Here is a 21,934-nt window from a genome sequence, read left to right as displayed (position 1 = left end):
GACTATATGCATTGTCCTGTGCCCTTTTACGGAAGGGACTTGAGGCATCTGCAGAATTTGGTATTCTGGGGGTACTGTAACCAATCCCTCATGGATACTGAAGGACTGTAGTTGAATTTGAGGGAAGTCCGATGTCATACTCAGATTTTTGGGGGGAGGTTAGTGCCCCTAACCCCATGTTGTTTAAGGGTCAAGTGTACTTGGCTTTATCACAGAAAGATGTTAGTTTAAACATGTATTGTAAGCTATATGAAAAATTATATTCCTTGTCAATTTTAATTCATAACTTTTCTTACTAAAAATAAAACCACCTACTGCCAGAATTTTACCAAAAAATTCTTGTATCTCAGAATACAGCTGCATTTATTTTGTATTCGTCTTTTTTTGTTTGTTTCCTCACAGTGTTTGGGAAAACGAGTGTCTTTTCTGAGGCAGGTCTGCTTCATTCTACTCTGATGAGCCAACTTCCTCAGACTTTCCTTTTTTCTTCAGTTTCTGAGAAGGTTATTTTTACAGTTCTCTGTTTCTGGCTCTGTCCTTGCCATTATTATCAGTATCAGTTTATGTAACCTAAAAGGAATTCCAGATCATTTAAGATACACCAAGTTTTTTCCTAAATGGCAGACTGCAGCATGGCATGGCAGTTCTAATTGATACAGATTGGAACTTTTGCTGTTTTTTATGGGAGTTTAACAGTGCCATGCAATGGTGATGTATAGATTTCATTGAGCTAATAATGCATTTATTTTTAAAAGTAATTAGAATATAACAAGTAGAATATCACAAGAATGCAGAATTGTTACTACAAGCCAGTATCCTCCATCACTCCAAATAATTGTTTAATAATTTAGTTATAATCCTTTATAGGATATTGTCAGCCTTTTGAAATATCTATGTTTAGTTTGCTTTTTTCCAATTCCATTATTTTGTTTCTCACTAGAATAATTGGGAGATTAGTATTTTGCATTGATAAATTAATTCCAACAACATGCTAAAGTCTAGACGTGTAGGTTATTTCTTGGATTCAGAAGATCACTGTTAGCTGGCAGTTTCTAAGAGTCAATTTAATCTGATTGGATATATGTTAAAATGCTGTTGGTATTGGTAGTAACTGCTTTTTGCCAAAAAGGCGTTTAAAGCATTGGATCCCGGTTTGTTTGTTTTTTTTAATTATGTGGTTAGATTACAAACTAGAGTATTTATGAAATAATGCTACTTGTTGAGGCAAACAGAAATTCATTTATATAATATATTTGTATAACATTTATATAATATTTCTCTCCAAGTGGTTTAATTTTTTCCTTGCAACACTTTAGAATTCATCAGATTTTTAGCAGAGAAAAAAGCAAATTCAACCAAGGTTAATTTTTGCTATTGGAACAGAAACAGATCATTCTAGAAATTGTTGTATATTTTTGTGGCAAAATTTGTTCTTTTTACACATATTAAAAGTGATGATGCCCATTTTGTATTTGTGTTTTCTATTTTTCCCCAGCAAATTGAATAATTGCTGAGCAAACTTAAAATTACTCTTTGACATGGACTCTTAATAACAGCCTGATTTAGCAGTTAGTGCTTGTTCAGGCTGATATGCCTGTTCTGCTAGTGAAACTTTATCTGTTGATGAAGGAAAGCATTTATTTTAACTAAGAATGAGCATCATAATTTTTTTAAAACTTGAGTCAGAAGGCCATAGATGCTAAATTATTTTGTGTAAGTCAATTTGGTGAACTTCAAGTTTCCTTAGCTGTAAAAATAAGTAGTTGTAAGGAGTAAAGATTAAGTGAGGTATCATAGATCTGAAAGCTTTCTACTGGACATAAAGAAGACTACTACTGATTAGGATATCAATCCTGTGGGAGCTGGCAGGTTATCTGATGTCAATTCAGTGGTACATGGAAGAATTATGTTTCATTCAAGGGTCAGGATAGTTTATAAAAAAAGTACTTTAAAATTATTTTTAGACAGTTTGAAAGAGTTATTCCTATTGTGTTATTAGCTAATTTGATTTTTAATACTTTTGATTAGACTTTGTAGGTATTCTTTTTTTTTTTTTTTTTTTAATAATACTAGGAGTTTCTTGCTATAATGAGCCTTCACCATTCAGCTTAGCTTTAGGGCCTTCACCCCTGTATTTCCTTTAAACTTTTATCCAGGGTAAATTATTCAGTACGATTTTAAAACAGGTTCTGTGTGTATACCACTGTGTCATTCTTCTACCCTTTCTCCTTCATTCCAATTTTGGGCAAGTTGCCTAATGTCTGGATTTAATATAACATTGGAGATAAAACACAGAATAGTAGAGTTCTTGTTTAGTTCCTTTTGAAAAACCAAATTGGAATCCTTTTTAAAATTTTGTGGCAAAATTCCCATTGTCTTTTTTTTTTTTTTTTTTTTTTTTGAGTTTAAGTATGGTGTGTGGACAGGATTATTTCCTAAAGTTCAAGGAGTATAACTGCTAAGTTTTTTAAAATTATATTTAATCATGAACTAAGGTCCATTTAATTCTGTGCAAGCACTAAATTTAGCAAGACTATTTGATAGTTTTCCCGTCCCTGCACGATTCTTGGATCACATTTGGCAGTGGTCTTCTAGTGGTATGGTACCTGCCTGCCCCTTTGTCTACCTGTCTAATCTTTTTCTAATCCAAAGGCATTCTAACTTTAATGATACAGTTTTTCAGTTCAGGAATTTCTTTGTATTGAAATATACATAAAATTATGCAGCCATGGGATTGGTTACTTAGAAGCATAAGTGTTTTGAAAATAAAAAGTTTCTTTCTCTGTGGTCTTGCTATAAATGATGTGAATCATCCATGTGGGAAAAGAGGCATTATACTTACTATTAGAAAACCCAGTTCAGATTATTGGACTTAAGTAATGAAGAGAAACAAAGCCACTCAGTTGTATTACATATATTATTTCACAAAGATTTTAGCATGGCATAGTTACACATTATTGTTGAATTTTTTATTTTTATTTGTAAATTTTATCTTGTACAGAAACAGTCCCTTGAGAAAGAAATTTGCATTTTCTTAATGGAGTATATATATTATGTTAATAAATTATTCTAATGTCGAACCAGTGTTCATCTATTTTAGATAGCTAAATTTAATTTGCTATAATTTTACTTAGAATTTTTGAGTTTGTGATCATTAGAATTTGAGGACAAATTTATAAAATGAAACTGATACTGTAATTGATAAGAATATTGTAAATAATACAATTATACCTTGTAAAAAACACATCCTAAGAGATGGTTTATAAATGTGTTGCCAATAAAACTTGGATAATTAATGTTAAGTATTTGTGATGCAATTAATAATAACATTGCCAAGGTAATATTACTAGCAATGGTCTGCAAGGAACTTAGAATAAAGGAGAGTCAAAGAGAAGACTCAGTCAGTGTTTTTCAAAGCCATGGCCAGTGGGAAGGGCTGCTCCGAGCAGCTGACATTAGAGTGCTTGGCAAAGCGAGCTCTTTAGTGAAATGTCTACATTAGCTTAGATTTGTTTTTGAGAGAAATAGGAAGTCACTGAAGATTATTGAGTAGGAAAATGGCATGGTAAAATAGTTAAGGAAATTATTCTTGTGGCAGTGTGGATTGAAGTAAGGAAAATCTGAAGGAGTTCATTAAGTAAACTGCTAATGTAATTGAACCGTGAAGTAAAGACTTAGACTACAGTTAACTAGTAGCGCCGGAGATGGAAATTGGATCGATGGGTGACTCCTTACCTAGGAAAAATTTAGAATGCTTTTATTCATTCATTTGTCAGATTTTGGATAAATATTATTTACTGCATGCCCAACACTTAATGATAGGTCCTGGGAATATGGTGATTACCTTACCCCTCATCTCCTACTCCTAAAAGAAGTGACCCTTGCTCTCATGGAGCTGCCATCCAATGGAGGAGGTGGCCATTAAAGGGTTGCAAAATAAATGGAAAATTGTCACTCTGAGGAGTGCTGAGAGAGAGAGGTACATTTGGCTAGTCAGATTGTCAGGAAATGTTTTCCCGAGAAAATGACGATTGAGCTAAAGGAATGGGAGAATTTCACCAGGTGAAGAGAAGTCGAAGTTGAACTGTTTGTTAGGCTACCTCTAAAAATATATAATTCTTACCTTGTGTGGAATTTGAAATGACAGCCAGGCATTTTGAGCAATTTCCTGTAAAAGAATGTAAATTTGGAACTAAATCTTGAACCAAATCTAAATTTTAGAGTCATCCAGTTTAAAAGTCTATAGTTGGAGGTATGAAAATGGTTGAGTCTCCTTAAAGAATGTGTAAATAGAAGAGCATGATTCCAAGGATTGAGCCCTGGGGAATGCTCAAAATTAGGGGTTGGAAAGAGGCTTGTTGAGCAAATTACAGAGAACAGAAAAGTGGTTGAGAGTTAAAAGAAAATTTAGAGGAGTTTAGTTGTGGAAGCCAAAGAGGGAAATTTTACTTGTGAGAGCCCAGGAAGGGCGGAGGGAGCGGTATGAAAGGACGTGGTAGTAATCAATGGAGTAAATAGAATAACACAGCGAAGGTTGATGAATGAGAAAAGAGCATGGTTTTTGGTAAAACAGAGATAAAACAGTTTCTGTAGGACCCAGATTTGGACTATTTGAGACTTCTTTAGTCTATTTCAGAAGTTTGATAGTGACAAGAGGTGAAACTACCTTGAAGGAAGGACATTGCAGTTAAATAAAGACTTAACAAGATTAAGGAAATCTATTTTATTTACAGGCAAGGAGAAAGGAACCAGTAGAGTATGAAAGACTGGAGATGCTGGAGAGGAAGAGGGTGAATATAAATGCTCATAAGAAAGAGGGAGGAGATTCAAATCAATTTGGTGTCAGAAAACATGATTTATAACTTTTTTTGAAGAATTAAAGGCTGTAGCCCTTTTGAATTTCATAGACCTTATCGGTTCCCAAGAGAGTTGCTATCTCAGGTTTAATTTATGATCCACAGAGCAAAGATGTTCTACTTTTTTTCCCTCCTCAGAACCTTTTCACTGTGAAGTTAAATTTCAGCACAAGTAAATAGAGATGTTTGTCCCTATTGTCCACAGTGCTCATGTAGCCACTTTCTAAATTGTCGCCGTGTTGATTAGTATTGCAAGGTGGTTTGGGGTAGAGCCAAACCCATGGGGCTTTGTGCTCCCTAAATAAGTTTAGTGAGCCTGGGAGGCCTCAAGAAAAGTAGACCCAAAGTGGTTTCAATGCCATGCTGGAATAAATCCAGAACAGTTACTGTAAAGAATAATTGTAGCTTTAAGAATACAAAATGTCGGGATCACAAAGAGTGAACATTCTGGATCTAGCTAGAAGTTTTTCAATAAATCGTATAAAGCCTAAACTTTATCATTGTGTCATCTAATATTCTGTCTGTGTAGCACTTGATCTCTTGGACTCTGAGTATATAAGCATGCTTACAGCAACATTGTATTCCCAGTTCCTAGCCCAGTGCCTCTTAGTGCTCAATAAATCCTTGATGAAAAAAAGAAAGTAACTTTCTACTGGCTGTAGTAACTAGAAACTTAATTTAAGTTTCTCTGCCACCAGTGTAGCCAAGGAGTATCTGGTTTTGTGTAACTTGCTTTCAAACTCGGCATTTACCTCACTCTTTGTTTTATTATTTTTTACCAGCACCATACAAGTTAAAAAAACAATCCAAAACTTATGCCATCCATTTTTCTTCTTTTTTTTTTTATCGTGGCAAAATATGAATAACATAAAATTTGCCATTTTAACCATTTGTAGGTGTACAGTTTGGAATGAATTAAGTGCATTCACACTGTTGTGAAAGCATCGCCACCATCCATCTCCAGATCTTTCCATCATCCCAAACTGAAGTTCCATGCATGTTAAATAACTCTCATTCTCTCTTTCTCCAGCCCCTGGCAACAACCATTCGAATTTATGCCTCTAAATTTGACTACTCTAGTACTTCATATAAATGGAATCATATAATATTTGTTCTTTTGTGTCTGGCTCCTTTCACTTAGCATAATGTCTTCAGGCTTCATCCATGTTATAGCATGTATCAGAATTTCATTCTTTTTTAAGGCTGAGTAATATATACCATTATATACAGTATATATTCACATTTTATTTATTCATTCATTAATGGACATTTGGGTTGTTTTTACCTTTTGGCTTTTGTGAATAATGCTACTGTGAACATAGATGTACAGATAACTGCTTTTAATTCTTTGGGGTATACTTAGAAGTGGAATTGCTGGATCATACGGTAATTCTATTTTTAATTTTTTGAGGACCGCCTCACTGTTTCCACAGTGACTGCACAATTAAATTCCCACCAACAGTGTACAGTCTCAGTTTCTCCAATCCTTGCTAACACTTCTTTTTTTAAAAAATGACCATTTTAATAGATACGGAGTGGTATCTCCTTGTGGATTTGATTTACATTTCCTTAATGATTAGTGACAGTGAGCATCTTTTCATGTGTTTATTACCATTTGTATACGTTCTTTGGAGAAATGTCTGTTCAGGTCCTTTGCTCATTTTTAATCCAGTAGTTCATTTTGTTGTTATTGTTGAATTCTAGAAGTTCTTTTTATATAGTCTGGACATTAACCTCTTATCAAATCAATTATTTGCAAATATTTTCTCCCATTTAATGGGTTGCCTTTTCACCCTGTTGATTGTGTCCTTTGATGCACAGTTGTTTTAATTTTGATGTCATTTATCTATTTTTGTCTTTTGTTGTCTGCGTTCTTGGTGTCATGTCCAAGAAATCATTGCCAAATTCAATGCTATTAAATTTTCCAAGCTAAGCAGGATTGGGCCTGGCTAGTAGGTAGATTTTTTTTTTATGCTGTAGGCATAAAAAAAAATAAAAGATAAAAAAATAAGAGATCGTAAGATGACAAGGTCCTTGCAATCTGTAAGGGCAACCAAGGGTTGCCTCGCCTAATGAATGAATGAATGAATTTTCCCCCTATACTTTCTTCTAAGAGTTTTAGCTCTTATATTTAAGTCTTTAATCCACTTTGAGTTAATTTTGTACATGCTGTAGTGTTGGGGTCCAACTTCATTCTTCTACATGTAGATATTTAATTTTTTCCAACACTGTTGAAAAAACTGTTCTTTACTCATTGAACAGTCTTGGCATCCTTGAAAAAAAATCATTTGATCACATGTATACCAAAGTGTATTTCTGGGTTCTTTATTATGGTTTTTTTTTTTTTTTTGCTTGTATGTCTGTCTGTGCTAATACCACACTGTTTTGATTAGTGTAGCTTTGTACGAAGTTTTGAAATCAGTAAGTGTGAGACCTCAAACTTCGTTTAAGATTATTTTGTCTATTCAGAGCCTCTTGAGAGTCTGTCTGAATTTTAGGATGGATTTTTCTATTCCTGCAAGAAGTGCCATTGAGACTTTGATAGAGAATTGTATTCAATCTGTAGATCTGCTAGGCCCAGGGGATTATATGACAATATTAAGTCCTCCAATCCATAAATATTTGATGTCTTTGTGTCTTTTTTCATTTCTTTCAACAACATTTTGTAGTTTTCTGTGCACAAATTGTTCTCCTTGGGTAAGTTTATCCCTAGGTGTTTGTTTCATTTTGATGCTAGCATAAATAAAGTTGTTTACTCATATCCTTTTTGGATTGTTCGTTGCCCTGGAGTTTTTAACTCTCTTGTTTGTCTACACTGAGTCTGGAGCAGTTGTCACTTGGTACAGGCTCTAGCAGTGGGCTTTACTTTTGGGCCTCAGCTTTCAGTAAGCTGTGATTTGCTGTATTTACCTGTCTCCAATTTTGAGGCAGGGATTGCCCATGAATTTAGTTCTCTGATAGATCCAATGGATTCAGCTTATTTAGCGTTTTTCTTGCTGTGAGGATGGGAGTGATGATTTCCAGGCTCTTTACATCTAGGACCGGAAACCATAAATCTCTCAGGTTCATCTTGTACTTTTCCAGTTCCAGCCCTGGAATCAACCACTTCTCCAAAGAGCCCTATTTCCTTTTAGTGGAGAATGGTACTTAGAAGCCAGGGTCTTGGTGCTAGACATGCCCACTGCAACTCAGGTGTCATGGCTTCAGCAGACAGAGCCAGAAAATGAACAAAGACTATGTATGTTCGTGTGTGTTCACACATGCATACACACATGTGTATATATACACACATGCATTCATTGTCTGTACATATATATAGATACACGTTAAAAACTGATTTTTATTCATATTGATGCCTCCAATACCACAGGGTTCATTCTAGCTTTCCACCTTTACATATTTATATTTGCCTTCTCCGACAGTGAAAAACTTGGTTCCTATTTATCCACAAATATTTACTTAATTGCTCAATTCAATAATGCAGTTAAAATAGTTTCAGAATTGCTAAACTATGCCGTTGTGAAAAAATAAACTTACTAAATAGAGTGGAGTATTTATTTACAGTTCTTGTCGTCATTGGACTGAGAATATATAGTCAAAATACTATGTTCAGGAGCCACTCAGGTCATTCTCTCTCCTCCTCCCCTTCCTTCCCACGTGGGCCATACCAGTCATTTGCAATGCAGTTAGGTTTATTCGTTTTTCTTTGAATTGCATTTTGCCTCCCCTGTTTTTATTTTTTTAATTTTCGAGTAAAAATAACATGGATCTAGAATTGCCTCCTTGCTACATCTTTTACCCCATTTTCATCCTTTACCCTTTTCTTCCCATTCTCAGAGCAGCAAGCCTCATGTTTCTGTTTTTTGTGTACAAGTGAGCAGATACATGTATATTTTCTTATTTCTCCCTTTTTCTTACCCAAAAGGCAGCATACTTGATATTCTTTTGCACTTTGCTTTTTTTTCTTTTAACATTGTATCTTGACAGTCACTTTATATCGATTCATAGAGATCTTTCTTATTTCATTCAGCCACTCTCCTCTGCATGAGTATTTATTTCCCCTATTTTGCAGTTATGAGCAATGCTGCAGTGAATAGCCTTGTTCTTAGGTAGTAGCATATTGTTGGAGGTGCTGTTCCTAGAAGTGGAATTTCTTCCCTTTTGTTGGCTTTTGTTTTTGCACCAGCAGCACCTAAGTTCAAAAGCAAACAAAAAGCTTTTGAAGTTCTGTATAATTTATTTTCAAATATCTATTCGTAAGTGACCCCTCAAGTACTGCTGCTAGGTGATGTAACCTGGCAGAAAAGTCCCACCTAACTGAATTGCTCTGAAAGTAAACGTGCTGAAGTAATGAAGGAAGCAGGTCCTTATTCAGTCAGTTAGATACACGTTGGTAAGTTATTCACTCTAAGTCACAACACATTTATACTATTTCATAATTCTTTTTCTTTTATTTATTTATTTATTCATTTATTTATTCATTTATTTAGGCGAGACAACCCTTGGTTGACCTCACAGATTGCAAGGACCTTGTCAGCTTACAATCCCTTATTTTTTTTATTTTTTACAACTACAGCACCTGGTCTTCCTAGGTGATAATTATTTTTCTTAATTAGTAATTCTTAGTTGGGTTTTTTTTAGGAAAAGATTGTATCACATACATCTGCAAATAACGTGTGAAGTACAAGCCTGTTACTCTAGAGGAAAAAAATCTAGACATATATTAGTAAACCTTATAATTTTTTAAACAGTGCTTGATTAAAAACAAACACCTCTTTGTATTTATTGTAGGTATGGCTTTGATTCTCAGGGACTTCTTATGGTGAACTGTTGCTTTTCTCTTACCCAACCCTTAAATCTCCCATTTTCCTGAGAGGCCCAGAAAAACCTCACTGGGATTTTTTCTGATCCCCATTTAGAGCAACAGTTTCAGTTTAGTTCTTTGATTTGGCATCTTTAATATCTAATAGCCTTTAGGATTTAGACCTGTGTTTTAAAAAATGGTGCAGCACAGGATTCAACTATTCTGGAATAGTTGTGCTACTATCTTTAAATGAAGATCTCTTGAGTTTTTAAAAGAGTATGCGTTTTATTTCTCAAATCCTGGCACGTTATTGCTACTTAACATTCCTGGGGCAGCCTTGAACCTTTTGGTGCAGGATTCCAACTCATTTATGTGGATTATTAAGAGCTGGCAAATAAATGCAAAACTTTCAGAATACATTTAACTGTTTTCAGCTAGTAAAGATTACTGACATGCCTTGTATGACCATGTCATCTTGGAGAAGAACAGTGTTTTAAAGATCTTTTCTTAACCTTCGTTTTAACAGGATGACTCAAGACAATCTGTACAGGTGGTATTTTGGGGGAATAAAAAACAAATAAACAGTATCTTTAGACCAGATAAGTATTTTTTTGAATACTGAGGCACAGCAGAGTAGAACAGGAGTGCATCTTCTGAAAATGCACCTGTAGCCACTTAGATACCATGTGTCCCAGCAGGTATGTGGATTTAGTCTCTTCCCCTTCTATTTTTATTCAAGTTATACATAGAGTTTTAACATACAGTTTTAAAAGTTGGAATGCTACCAGGTTGATAATGGAAAACTGTAATCTCCCATTTTAATCTTCCAGCTTTCAACTCTTTTAGCTCTTTATTCTTGTATTTACCTAATTTTTAAATAGAATACTTATGCTCTTGTTTAAATATTAGACATTATCTATTGATTTCTTACAACCAATTCACATCTAGTTCTCATAAAACACTGTTAACAGTATTTACCTGAAATCGAACTTCATAGAGCAAGAAATCCTACCAAAGCTAAAGGATAGAATAGACTGTGCTGCACCACAAACAGTATCTAGACAAATCAGTAAGTTTAGAGTATGGCATTAATTGGCTGGATTCTACAGAAAGCTTTTACCTACTTTAATAAGATCAATTTTAGTCCATTTCCTTCTCATCTCAGTCTCATTCATTAATCATGAGTCATCAATATACTGATATAATAAACAATTTTTTTTTAAAAAGACATCAATTAATTGTTACTTAGGTCTGATAAGTTTAAAAAAAAAAAAAAGCAAACAAACCAACTGCCTCCAAACCCCCAAAATTGTGTCTTATTTGTTCTTTAGTTTTAACAGAGAACAAAGAGCAAATCTAAGTCGTTTCTATAAGAATGTTTCAGTATGACGTTAGAATACTTAGAGCGAAACATGTGATCTCCCCTTTTATGCTTTATAATTTTCATTGTTATATTTGAGAATTTTGTTATAGATTACAGCCCTTAGCTATGTTTCTTTTGCATTTCTGGACCCATAGTCATCGCCCATTTAACTTTGCAAAATTTTGTTTGAAAACATCTCTAGAGTCTACTTTTTGATAATTTCCTCTGTAACTCAATTTATCAGAATAGGTTTACTTAGAACTTGTGTTAATCTAGTTTTTAAATTCGGAATTTTTTTTTTCATATGTAAGGGTATATATGTCTGGGCAGTTTGACAGAGATTCCTCTGGCATTTAGTTTTTAAGTTCCTCTTAAAACCTACTAAAAATGCAATTTATATAAAACACCAATAAATTTATTTTTCCTTTTATTGGGCAGCACTAATACAAAAGCTGTTGCCTTAACCTTTGCTTTTCACTGGTCTTAGAGACTTACTCCTCTTTCTTAATGGTTATCAGAGCCTGGAGAGGCTTTGCTATTAGCAAAAGTAAATAGGATAATCCTCTGGAAGTTACTTTTTATATATTTATGTTGAAGCCCAAATTGAGTGATTCATGTGTAAAGTGTGATAGAATTCATTAGAAAAAAATGATTTGACTTAATTGTCTGTTTTTCTAAATTTTAATTGACACATGATTCCTCCAAGAAATAAAAATAAAAATGTTTCTTCAGCTACTCCTTCAAGATCTCATTCATGAGTAAACAGAGCCTTGTCAAATATTATGTTTTAAATAAAATTTTTATTCAGTAAGCTTTATTTTCGGCATAGCAGTTCTTGTCAAAACATCGTTAAATACCTTTTGAAAAATCTAGAATAAATCTGTTCTCTTAATTTCTTCAGCAACCTTGTGTTATGAAGCACCCATTTATGCCCATTTATATCTTAGACTAGAGACTGGCAAACTACAGCCCATGGGCCAAATCCAGCCCACAACCTGTTTTTGTGGCTCTTGAGGTAAGAATGGCTTTTAAAGTAAAAAAGGTCATTAAAAGAAGATTGCAGAGATGGTATATGATTTGCAGAGCCTAAAATAATTACTATATGCCCCTTTACAGAACAATTTCCCTTAGACTATAATATATAATGTACATGCAGCTCTTTTTAGATGTTTTACAATCTTCACTAGAAAAATGTTTTGCTATAATCTCTTTACATATCCTGTATTTTTATAGGAATTCACTGAATTTGCCAGTCTTTATAGTTAGTATGAGCTTTTATTATTAATCAGGCCCAAATGTGTCTGTAGGACACCATAGACTTTAATTAAACTAGTTTGGGGAGGTTAGGGGGAGAAAGGGAGGGAGAGTTAGATTGCTTCTGCTTCTTAGTCATATGCTTGCTCTTGGGGGTGTACAGTTTTGTGATACTATTTTAACTTGAATATTGTCATTTCTCCATAGACACATTTTGTCATTGATACCTTTGCCTACTACACAGAGAGAGCTTTATTTCTTTGAGGCTATGTTTTGATGTTAAATTGGGCTGTATAATTGGTTTATTTGAGTCTTAATACTAATAACTTCTGGCAAAAATCCTCTAGTTGCCTGGTTATAATGCTTTGTCATTTATCATATTTTATTGATTCTAAAACATACTTTTTATTTTTCACTTTAACATTTTTGAAATCAGAATGCACCTTAAATTTTATGACATAATTATAATTAGTAGTTTTTTTCCCTCCAGTGGTACATAAAATAATGGTGCATCTTAAAACCAATAAGGTATGGTTCGTATATTCTGCTCATTTATATTTCTTGTTAGGTGCATTGTTTTCTTATTCCTTATGTTAATTCCGCCCCTTATTACTTACTGTGATATTGCCAAAATTCATCATTTTGGAAATCTTCCATCTTTTAAGGATTGGCTTTGGGGGTTATTTTAATTCTGATTTTTGTGTATTGAGTTAGATTAGAAGAACCATCATCCATATTTAGTCAATAGAACAGTTTAGGAAAATGAACAGTTAGCATAGAGTGTTTTGAGTAGCACAATATCCTGATCTGTTACTGTTAGTTAACAGATGGCCTGAAGCCTATAATAGTTACTATTTTGCTGACTATACTGTAGAAGAACATTAACCAGAAAACCTGCTTAGTCTTAGCTGAGATTTTCTTGGATGGTTGCAACTGGGGACTCCCTGTGAATTTATAATAATATTTTGTTTATGGGAAATAATTAGAAATTATATAGTAATTGTTTTTTAGATCGTTAGTATCTTCCAAGGTGAGTCACTTTGTATTAAAGAAACAATAAGTTTTTTAAAGCTTATTTCAGTGGAAAATCATTAAGTCAGTGACTTCAAAAACGGCAAGCCAAATAAAAGAAGAAAGAAGGCGCGGGTGGGGTTTAATGCCAACATTAAATATGCAAGCATAGTTGTTTTTTGTCGTTGTTGTTTTTTTAACTCAGTGGTTCTAAACCTAGTTTCACCTAGGTAGGGTGACTTTTTAAAATATCAATACCCAGATGTCTCAGGTAAATTAAATCAGAATGTCTGAGAGTGGTCGCTGGCATTGAATTTTTAAAATTCTTTAGGATACTATTATTATTGTATCACAAAAGTAATGTTTTTATAGATTTACCCACATATTTAGCTTTTTTTCCCCCTTCTCATACCTTCTTGCATCTCAGATCTTCCATGTGAGATCCCTTTCTTTCTGCTTACAATATAGTCTTTAGAATTTTTTTTTTAGTAAGAGCCTACTGGTGTCTACCTGTCAGATTTTCTTTGTCTGGAAGCGTCTTTATTCTACCCTATTCTTAAAAGCTAATTTTGTTGGGTCTGGATATCAGTTATCTATTTCTGGGTAACAGAGCATCCCAAACTTAATGACACAGAAACAACAATTATTTGCCCATGAGTCTCTGGGTCAGCAGTTTGGACAAAGCTCAACAGGATAGCTTGTCTCCGGTTTACATGGTGTCAGCTGGGCTCATTCATGTATCCGTAGCCACTTGTCAGGTCATCTGGGGTCTGGACAATCCCAGATGGCCTCACTTATATTTCTGGCGGTTTGCTAGAGTGAGAGAGTCAACTAGGCATCATCTTTCTTATCATTCAACTGACTAGCTTAAACTTCTTCACATGGTGGTTAGGTTCAAAAAGCAATATAGAAATGGCAAGCTCTAATGCACACTTTTCAAGCCTCTGCTCCTATATTTGCTAATGTCTTATTGACCACAGCAAGTCAGGTGACCAGGCCCAGATTCCAAAGGGTGGAGGAATTAGACATCATCCATTGATTGAAGGAGTGACAGTGTCACATTCAAAGGGGTGTGCATTATGAAATGGGAGGGATTTGTAGCCTCAAAAATCTATCACAGTATAGAATTTTAAGATGGAATATTATTTTTTTCAGTACATTTTCTTTTTTCCACTGTCTTTAGGCTTTCATTGTTATTATTGAGCAGTTTAATTCCAATGGCTTCTTTTCAGATTTTCTGTCTTTGTGTTCTCTTGTTCACTATAATTTATCTAGGTGTGAACTTTCTTTTGTCTGGATTGGGCTATATTGAATTTCTTTTGATTTGATACCTTTCATCTTTTCTAAAAAATTCTCAGCCATTATCTGCCTCTGCCCCACTCTTTCTCTTCTTCCAGAACTTCAGTTAAGTTAGATTTCTTGCTGTTTTTCCATGTCTGTGTTTTTCTTCTGTAAAGATTTTGTTATGCACAGAGTGGGGAGAGAGGGGACTCAGTCCTTGGCAGCTGCTTTCCTCTCGGCAGCCAGAACATTGCTCAGCTCCTCTTGCTTCCTCTTAGCATGGATATGTGTCCCCGTTCATTTCTTGATGAGCTTGACTTGCTTGTCCTTCGATACCTTGAGCAACCACAAAGCGCTCTGCTTTTCTGAGGCAAAGCCGAATACCTCTCAGGTCATGTTCACACCAACTTGTGTGTTAGGTGAGGCGTTCACCATGGTGGCTCAGCTTATGTTCTTGGTCACCTTATGGCCCTTGTTGAGGACCATGGCCATGGGGTAGTGCAGAGCCATGGCTAATGCATTGGAAGACTCTGTATCTATTAACTTCTCTTCTAAATACTAATTCTGCATAATTTCCTTTACCTTCCAGTTTATTAATTTTCAGTTACACCCAGCTGCTTAACTCTTTTATTTTCTCTTTTAACCAAATTAGCTGTAGTTCACGATTTTTTTCTTTTTTCTTTTTTTTATCAAGGTACAATTTACATGCAGTAAAATTTACTTTTTTTTGGCTTGATGTGTAGTCTATGAATTTTAACACGTGCATAGATTCATTCCTTTTATCTATATATCTGTGTGTTTGTCAATATCACACTCTTAATTCCTGTTGCTTTATAGTAAGTCTTGAAATCAGATAGTATGAGTCTTCCAATTTTCTTGTTCATGATTGTTAGGTTCTTCTAGTTCTAATCTGCTGGATCACTTTTTATATTTTTCTGTTCCCTGAAGATTTTTTTCAAGTTTGTCTCATTTCTTTAACTTTTGTACTGTAAAGTTCCATTGGATCCAATTTTAGTTTTTGAGTTTCTTTCTTGAACAGTAATATTTGTGAAGATTGATATCTCATGACTTTCATTCATTTTTAGGTATCTTTCTAAAAGCAAAGAGAAAATTTACTGTCTTGCAGTTACCATATGGATGCATTAGACCCTTTTATATTCTAAGATACCATCTTTATAGTTCACTTTGAACTTTCATTGAACATAGTTGAAAATTCAGAATTTTTCATTTCTTGCCCATAATGGCAAAGAAAAGAATATTGACAGGAGAAAATATTTCACCATCATAAGGATTAAGAAAATAAATGTAATGAGACAAAGCAGCACTGTAGATTTACGCTTTCCAGTATGGTGGCTGTCAGCCATCTGTGGCTGTTAAGCACTTAAAAGGTGTACTTGAGAAGTGCTGGAAGTCTAAAATGTACAAGTTTTAAAGACTTGAAAAGAGAAAGATAATTTAAAATATCCCAATTTTTTATGTTGAAATAACATTGTGGATATTTTGTGTTAAATAAAATATATTAAAATTAATTTCACCTGTTTCTTTTTACTTTTTTAATGTAGCTACTAAGAAATGTAAGCTTACATATGTTGCTCAAATTCTTTTTCTGTTGGGCAGCACTGGTCTGTATGCTAATAGTATAGAAGCAACATTTTAGACTGAGTCTTCAGATGATAGTATCCTTGATAAATTTTTTGAAACCCAAAATTCAATGGGTGAACAAATTATTTCTAAGGATAAAAATGAAATATATTATTCTCACCTAATTAGTTATTCAGCAAGAAAGCCTTCATCATCCAATATTTTGCAGCAAGTACCTAGAATGTCTCCTGTTGCTAGGACGACATGTGACAGAGTTTGTACATTTTTATGATGTTTTTGCACCAAAATTTACTAAACAAGTGGACAAATACTGAAGTCAAGTGTTATACAAAGGCAAATAGAAGGAAATGGGTGATGTAAAAATGAAAATATTCTTTCAATTTATCATCCTAATTGGTTTTTCTTAATCTCAAATGTTTTGCAATTATGGAAAAAAGAAGAGGCAGTCCTATTTTCAACAAAATTATGAGCCATCAAAAACTTTTAAACTATTGCATTTTGATGATTCAAATGCAAGAAGAACCAGAAGTAATGATAAAGTAGAACATGTTAGAGATGTGTTTGAAATCTGGAGTCAGTATTTACAAGGTGGAAATGTTCCAGGATTGTGATTGACAGTTTAAGCAGCTGGATACATATACTTTAAACTTAGAAAAATGTAGAATAAATATTTGGTTTACTATATTACTATATCATTTTTCCTAATATTTTGAGGGTTATGTGTAGCAAATATGATCTATCATCTCTGTCTAATAATTCCAGTCACTGAAGTCTTTTAAGATACGTTGTTTTGTCTTTCTGATGAGTTTCACTCATGGTGTCTTGTTCCATAATATGTTCAGTTATTTTTACTGTATTCTGCTAATTGTATTTTAGGAAATTATTTGTAGGAATGATTTGGAGCCTGAGATGAAAGTGCTGTTTTTCAGAAAGTAATTTTATTTGCTTCTGCCAAGCAGTTCAGGCCACTCCCAGTCCAGTAACCCCTTAAATCAGTTATACAATCTTGAGGTTTTCTGAAACGCCCAGAAAGTGCAGACCTGGAGACCAGCTAGTTTACTTGCAGTTCACCCTTGCCTTAAGGGTGTAGCCTTTTGAGATTCCAGCTTAAACCAGGGAGCATTTTGTATTAGATTTTCTACTTCGGGCAGGTCTCGGGCTTGGTTTCTGCCCACAGGGTCCTTCAAAAAAGAGGATTTGTTTTGATGGATTTAGCAAATGCCTTCAAGGGAAAAGTGAGCTTTTGAGCTCTCCTTTGTTTCTGGTCACCCCCTTTTCCTTCAGCTTTGGCTTGGTAAATTACTATAGTTAGTCTTTGTTGTTTTCAAGATTTTTTTTAATTTTCCAACATTTTTAGATGTTCACAGTTTGAGGGTTGTTACAAATAATCTAACCCACAATTACCAGAAATGAATTACCACATCTATTTCTTTTTTTTGGCTTCCCTGTTAATTCACATGTACAGCAGATTTAGGATACTATTGATTAAGCACTGTGCACATAAAAGATAATATATAGAACTATGTAAATTAAATAGGCTGAGAGTCACATTTTAGGAGAGAGAACCTAAGAGTCATTAAAGTCAATGGGTAATGTTCATTTCCTTTTAAACACACACCTGGCAAAAACTTGCTTTTCTTCAGATAACAAAAGGATGTAACAAAATATTTTTATTGCTTTTGGGGCTTTTCAGTTGGCTGTATATATGTGTGGCTGTAGGAAGTTGAGCGCTTACCAATATGAAAATTCAGGCTTGGTATGAAGAAGTTGATTCAAAACACTTACTGATGGCTGCTTGGAACCTGAACGACAGATCACCCACACCATACTCACGAGTTTTGACATGCCTAGTGGAAAGGTATGGTTAAAACTCTTACATCAACCTCATTTTGAAGGTAGATGAATCCAGTAACTTATTTATTTGGGGTTCAGTTTTTTTTTTTACAGTGAATTATTTTTCTAAGCTACCTTATATGTATGTGCAAAGCAATTATAATATGAATTATAACATGATGTTCTCCAGTTTCAGTCCAGTTTCAGGTGAGATATAAAAGGATTTCATCTAAATATATTTTCCTTAGACTAAAAACAAATCTCCCTTACCCAGTTACTTTCTATTATATGTACGTACTGCTGTAGCTAAGGAAATGACCATTTTTCTTAACACTTAACAAGTGGCTTTGCTTGCCACTCTTCTTTAAGAATGTGGTTTATTATGTTGCTCTGGGCTACACAAGCTAAGAATTAAGGTATTTAAGTATTATAGGAAGATCAGATATTTCAGTAATTTACAGTAGGCTGTTGCTGTGATTCTTGCATCTTGAGGTTAGCTGTTGCAAATTAAACGTCTTTACTTGAACCGCAGAACAAATGTTTTAGAGCAGTGTGTCAGAGACATGTTAGAAGGAGAATCAGATTGGTGTGATGGTAAATGGATGCTTAATAGCTGGTACTTTTGTCCCCAGTCATATTGAATTTTGTAGTTGACAAAGCAAAAGAAGAAATTTATTACTAAATGTAGTTGTGTTATGAAGAGTGGAATTTTTGCCTTTAAGTGATTTGACAGCTCTGTATATCTTGTTACATGCTCATACATAGTATTTCAGTTTATTTTGCATTAAAATCAACACTGATGTTTACATTTTGCACAATGAATTATGTCTAGGACCATTGTCAGTTGAGATAGTCATTATAAAGTCAAGCTGGAGTTATTCTAAGTATTAAAAAATTCAGAATGCTTTGAATTACAAAATTGAGCAGATTAATATTTACCAGGCTATAAGCATTTACCGCATTTTTATATCAGCAATCTAGCCTCTTCATTATGAAAACATGAGCATGTTCTCTTCCTAGACTTTTTGTTTAATTCACTTTTTTTGTTTTGTTTTCTCCCTTGACTCTTACATCCTTGTCGTAATTGTAGCATCAACTACAGCCACAAAACTCTTTTTGGTTAGTTTTGTTCCAAAGACCTATCTCTGATAAAACAAGAGTGATTTCTTTCCAGGGCTACTTAAATGTCTTCAGCTTCGGGGCCTTCCAGAGAGGCAACCATTTTATTTTTAATGGTTCCACAAAACTCCCATTTGATTTGTTCTGCTATGAGACCATCATCGAAATCCCTTTTGGGTTTCAGCATACTATAGCTGCAGCCAGGGAATCTGTTAATAGAATTTATAATATTGAGATATAAACTTAGTAGTTTGCCATCTGCTCATTAAAAAACAGATGAGACTTCAAATAGGCAGGCAAAAATTTAGTAACTTTTCTGGGCCTTATTGAAAAATATGGTTGGGGGAGACTTATCTTCATTCATTCATTCATTTATCTGTCTATCTATCTATCTATCTACTTATTTATTTATTTAAAATTCCCCATGACTGTTTTGTAACTACTAATTTGTACGTCTTCATCCTTTCACCTTGGGGACTGGGTGAAAAAAGTGAAAAATGTGGTTTAAAAGGCCAACAGATCCCATTGAGATTAGATAGATATAGGATTTGAAAGTGTGACATATTACTTTTGAAAAATACTAGACAGAAGTTGCTGTTAAGTATGCCTGAGACAGGGGTAGAGCAGATGACTCCAATCGTATACATATATCATTCCTAAGTGGTTCAGAGACTCTGACAATGACAAACAATAAGACATTTGCAAATAATGCAGGTGCAAATGGAGGTGTGGGGATAAGAGTTACTTTGGCCACCTTGCCACCACACCCATTTGCCAGAGTATAGAATAATTAGTATTCGTGTCTTAAAAGGACTATGTTCCTTTTTCCCATATTCCCTTAAATTTGGGTGACTTCATTGAACTTAGCATATAGTGTGCATCATACTATTGGATTCCTTTAAAATGGACCTAGTTATTGTGTTACTGTTGTAACTTTAAATATAGGCTAGATTAAAGAGTAGTAAAATTATTGTAATGAAATAAGAAATCACCCTGCAGCCAGCGATCGGAGGGGCGGAGAGTGAGATGGAGGCTATGGCAGCTGCAGCCAGCACATGCAGACGTTCCTCTTAAAGGGACCGCAGCAGAACTTTTGGGGTGACAAACTTGCTCGCTCTGAGCTCCAGCCCCAGGTCAGCTGCTTGGGGAGTGCCAGGGACATATGGGAGATGCTGAGTTGTCGGACTTTGGGGCAAGGGCTGGAGGCAAGGCTCTCTCCCAGACAGGAGAGCTGGCGGTACCATTGTTCTTCTGTTTAGCCCTCTCCCCTCCCGATATGTAGACACAGGCGCTGCCACAGCGAGACATCATCAAACTGGATAACAGGTCGCTCTGCTCAGAGGATTCTCGGAAACTCTGCCTCCCCCAACTTGTGGCCCTTCCCAAGCCACATCCAGTGGTGTCCTCGGCAAGTCAGGTGCTCCTTGCTGAGCAGCTCCAAGCCCCACACTAGCGGCAGCCGGCATCGGTTTCTGGCATGGCCTCTTGAGCCATTGTAAGTATAGCACTAGTCTCAGCCTTTTGTGAATTACTTGCTGAATCTTACCAGGTGTCCCCAGAGGGGCACAGGCTGGGGCTAAACTTGGTCTGCAGCTTGACCCCTCTCCATACTGTGCCACTGGACACCTACTACTCAAAGCCATGCTAATAAGACTGGCAGACTTAGGAGCTTTGCTTAGTACATAGAAACAGACACAGAAAGGCAGCCAAAATGGGGAGGCAAAGAAGCATGTCCTATATGAAAGAACAGAACAGAGCTCCAGGAAAAATGGAGTCAGGCAATCTACCAGGTACAGAGTTCAAAACACTGGTTTATAAGGATGCTCAGTGAATTTAGGGGAAGAGTAGATGAACTCAGTGAGAACTTAAAGAGATAAAAAAAAAACATATAAACGGAGATGGGAATTATAATAAGGGAACCAGTCAGAAATGAAAACAATATCTGAGATGAAGAGTACTTTAGAGGGAATCAACAGAGTGGATGAAGTGGAGGTTTGAATCACTGATATAGATGATGGGGCAGTAGAGGACACCCAATCAGAACAGCAACAAGAAAGAAAGAATCCAAATAGATGACGATAATTTAAAGAGCCTTAAATTGGGACAACATCAAACATAACATTCACATCATAGGGATATCAGAAGGAGAAGAGAGAGAGCAAGAAGTTGAAAACCTATTTGAAGAAATAATGATGGAAAGCTTCCCTAATCTGGTGAAGGAAATAGGTATGCAACTCTAGGAAGCACAGAGAGTCCCAAAAAATGATGAACTCAAAGAGGCCCACACCAAGACACGTTATAATTAAAATGCCAAAGGTTAAATACAGAGAGAATCTTAAAAGCAGCAAGAGAAGAACAGTTAAGTTACCTGTAAGGGAGCTCCCATAAGACTGTCAGCTGATTTCTCAACAGAAACTTTTCAGGACAGAAGGGCTTGACACAAAATATTCAAAGTGATGAAAATCCAGGATCTACAACCAAGATTACTTTATCCAGCAAAGCTATCAGAGTCAAAGATCAGATAAAGAGCTTCCTAGGCAAGAAGAAGCTAAAGAAGTTCATCACCACCAAGCCAGTATTACAGGAAATGTTGGAGGGATTTCTTTAAGAAGAAAAAAATATGTATCAAAAATATGAATAAAGAATGGCTGTAACTACATATCTATCAACAAGTACTTCAAATGAAAAAGAATTAAGTGCCCCAATTGATAGATAAGGTGGCTGAATGTATAAGAAAACAAGTCCCTTACATATACTGCCTAGAAGAGACTCACTTCAGATTAAAAGACACACACAGACTAAAAGTAAGGG

At 35.0% G+C, this 21,934-nt stretch overlaps 1 protein-coding gene and 1 pseudogene across 1 annotated transcript in view; one reads left to right on the top strand and one right to left on the bottom strand.

Annotated features, from left to right (window-relative positions):
• GLG1 (golgi glycoprotein 1) overlaps positions 1 to 21,934 on the top strand; it is a 107,765-nt gene that overhangs the window by 13,668 nt on the left and 72,163 nt on the right. The gene's annotated exons all lie outside the window — the stretch shown is intronic.
• Positions 13,657 to 15,079, bottom strand: LOC105305374 (annotated as a pseudogene).

The sequence above is a fragment of the Pteropus vampyrus genome, unplaced genomic scaffold, assembly GCF_000151845.1.
Source record: "Pteropus vampyrus isolate Shadow unplaced genomic scaffold, Pvam_2.0 Scaffold379, whole genome shotgun sequence".
Taxonomy (NCBI): domain Eukaryota; kingdom Metazoa; phylum Chordata; class Mammalia; order Chiroptera; family Pteropodidae; genus Pteropus; species Pteropus vampyrus.
The sequence above is the reverse complement of the archived record's forward strand: the minus strand, read 5'-3'. Positions and strand labels throughout refer to the sequence as shown.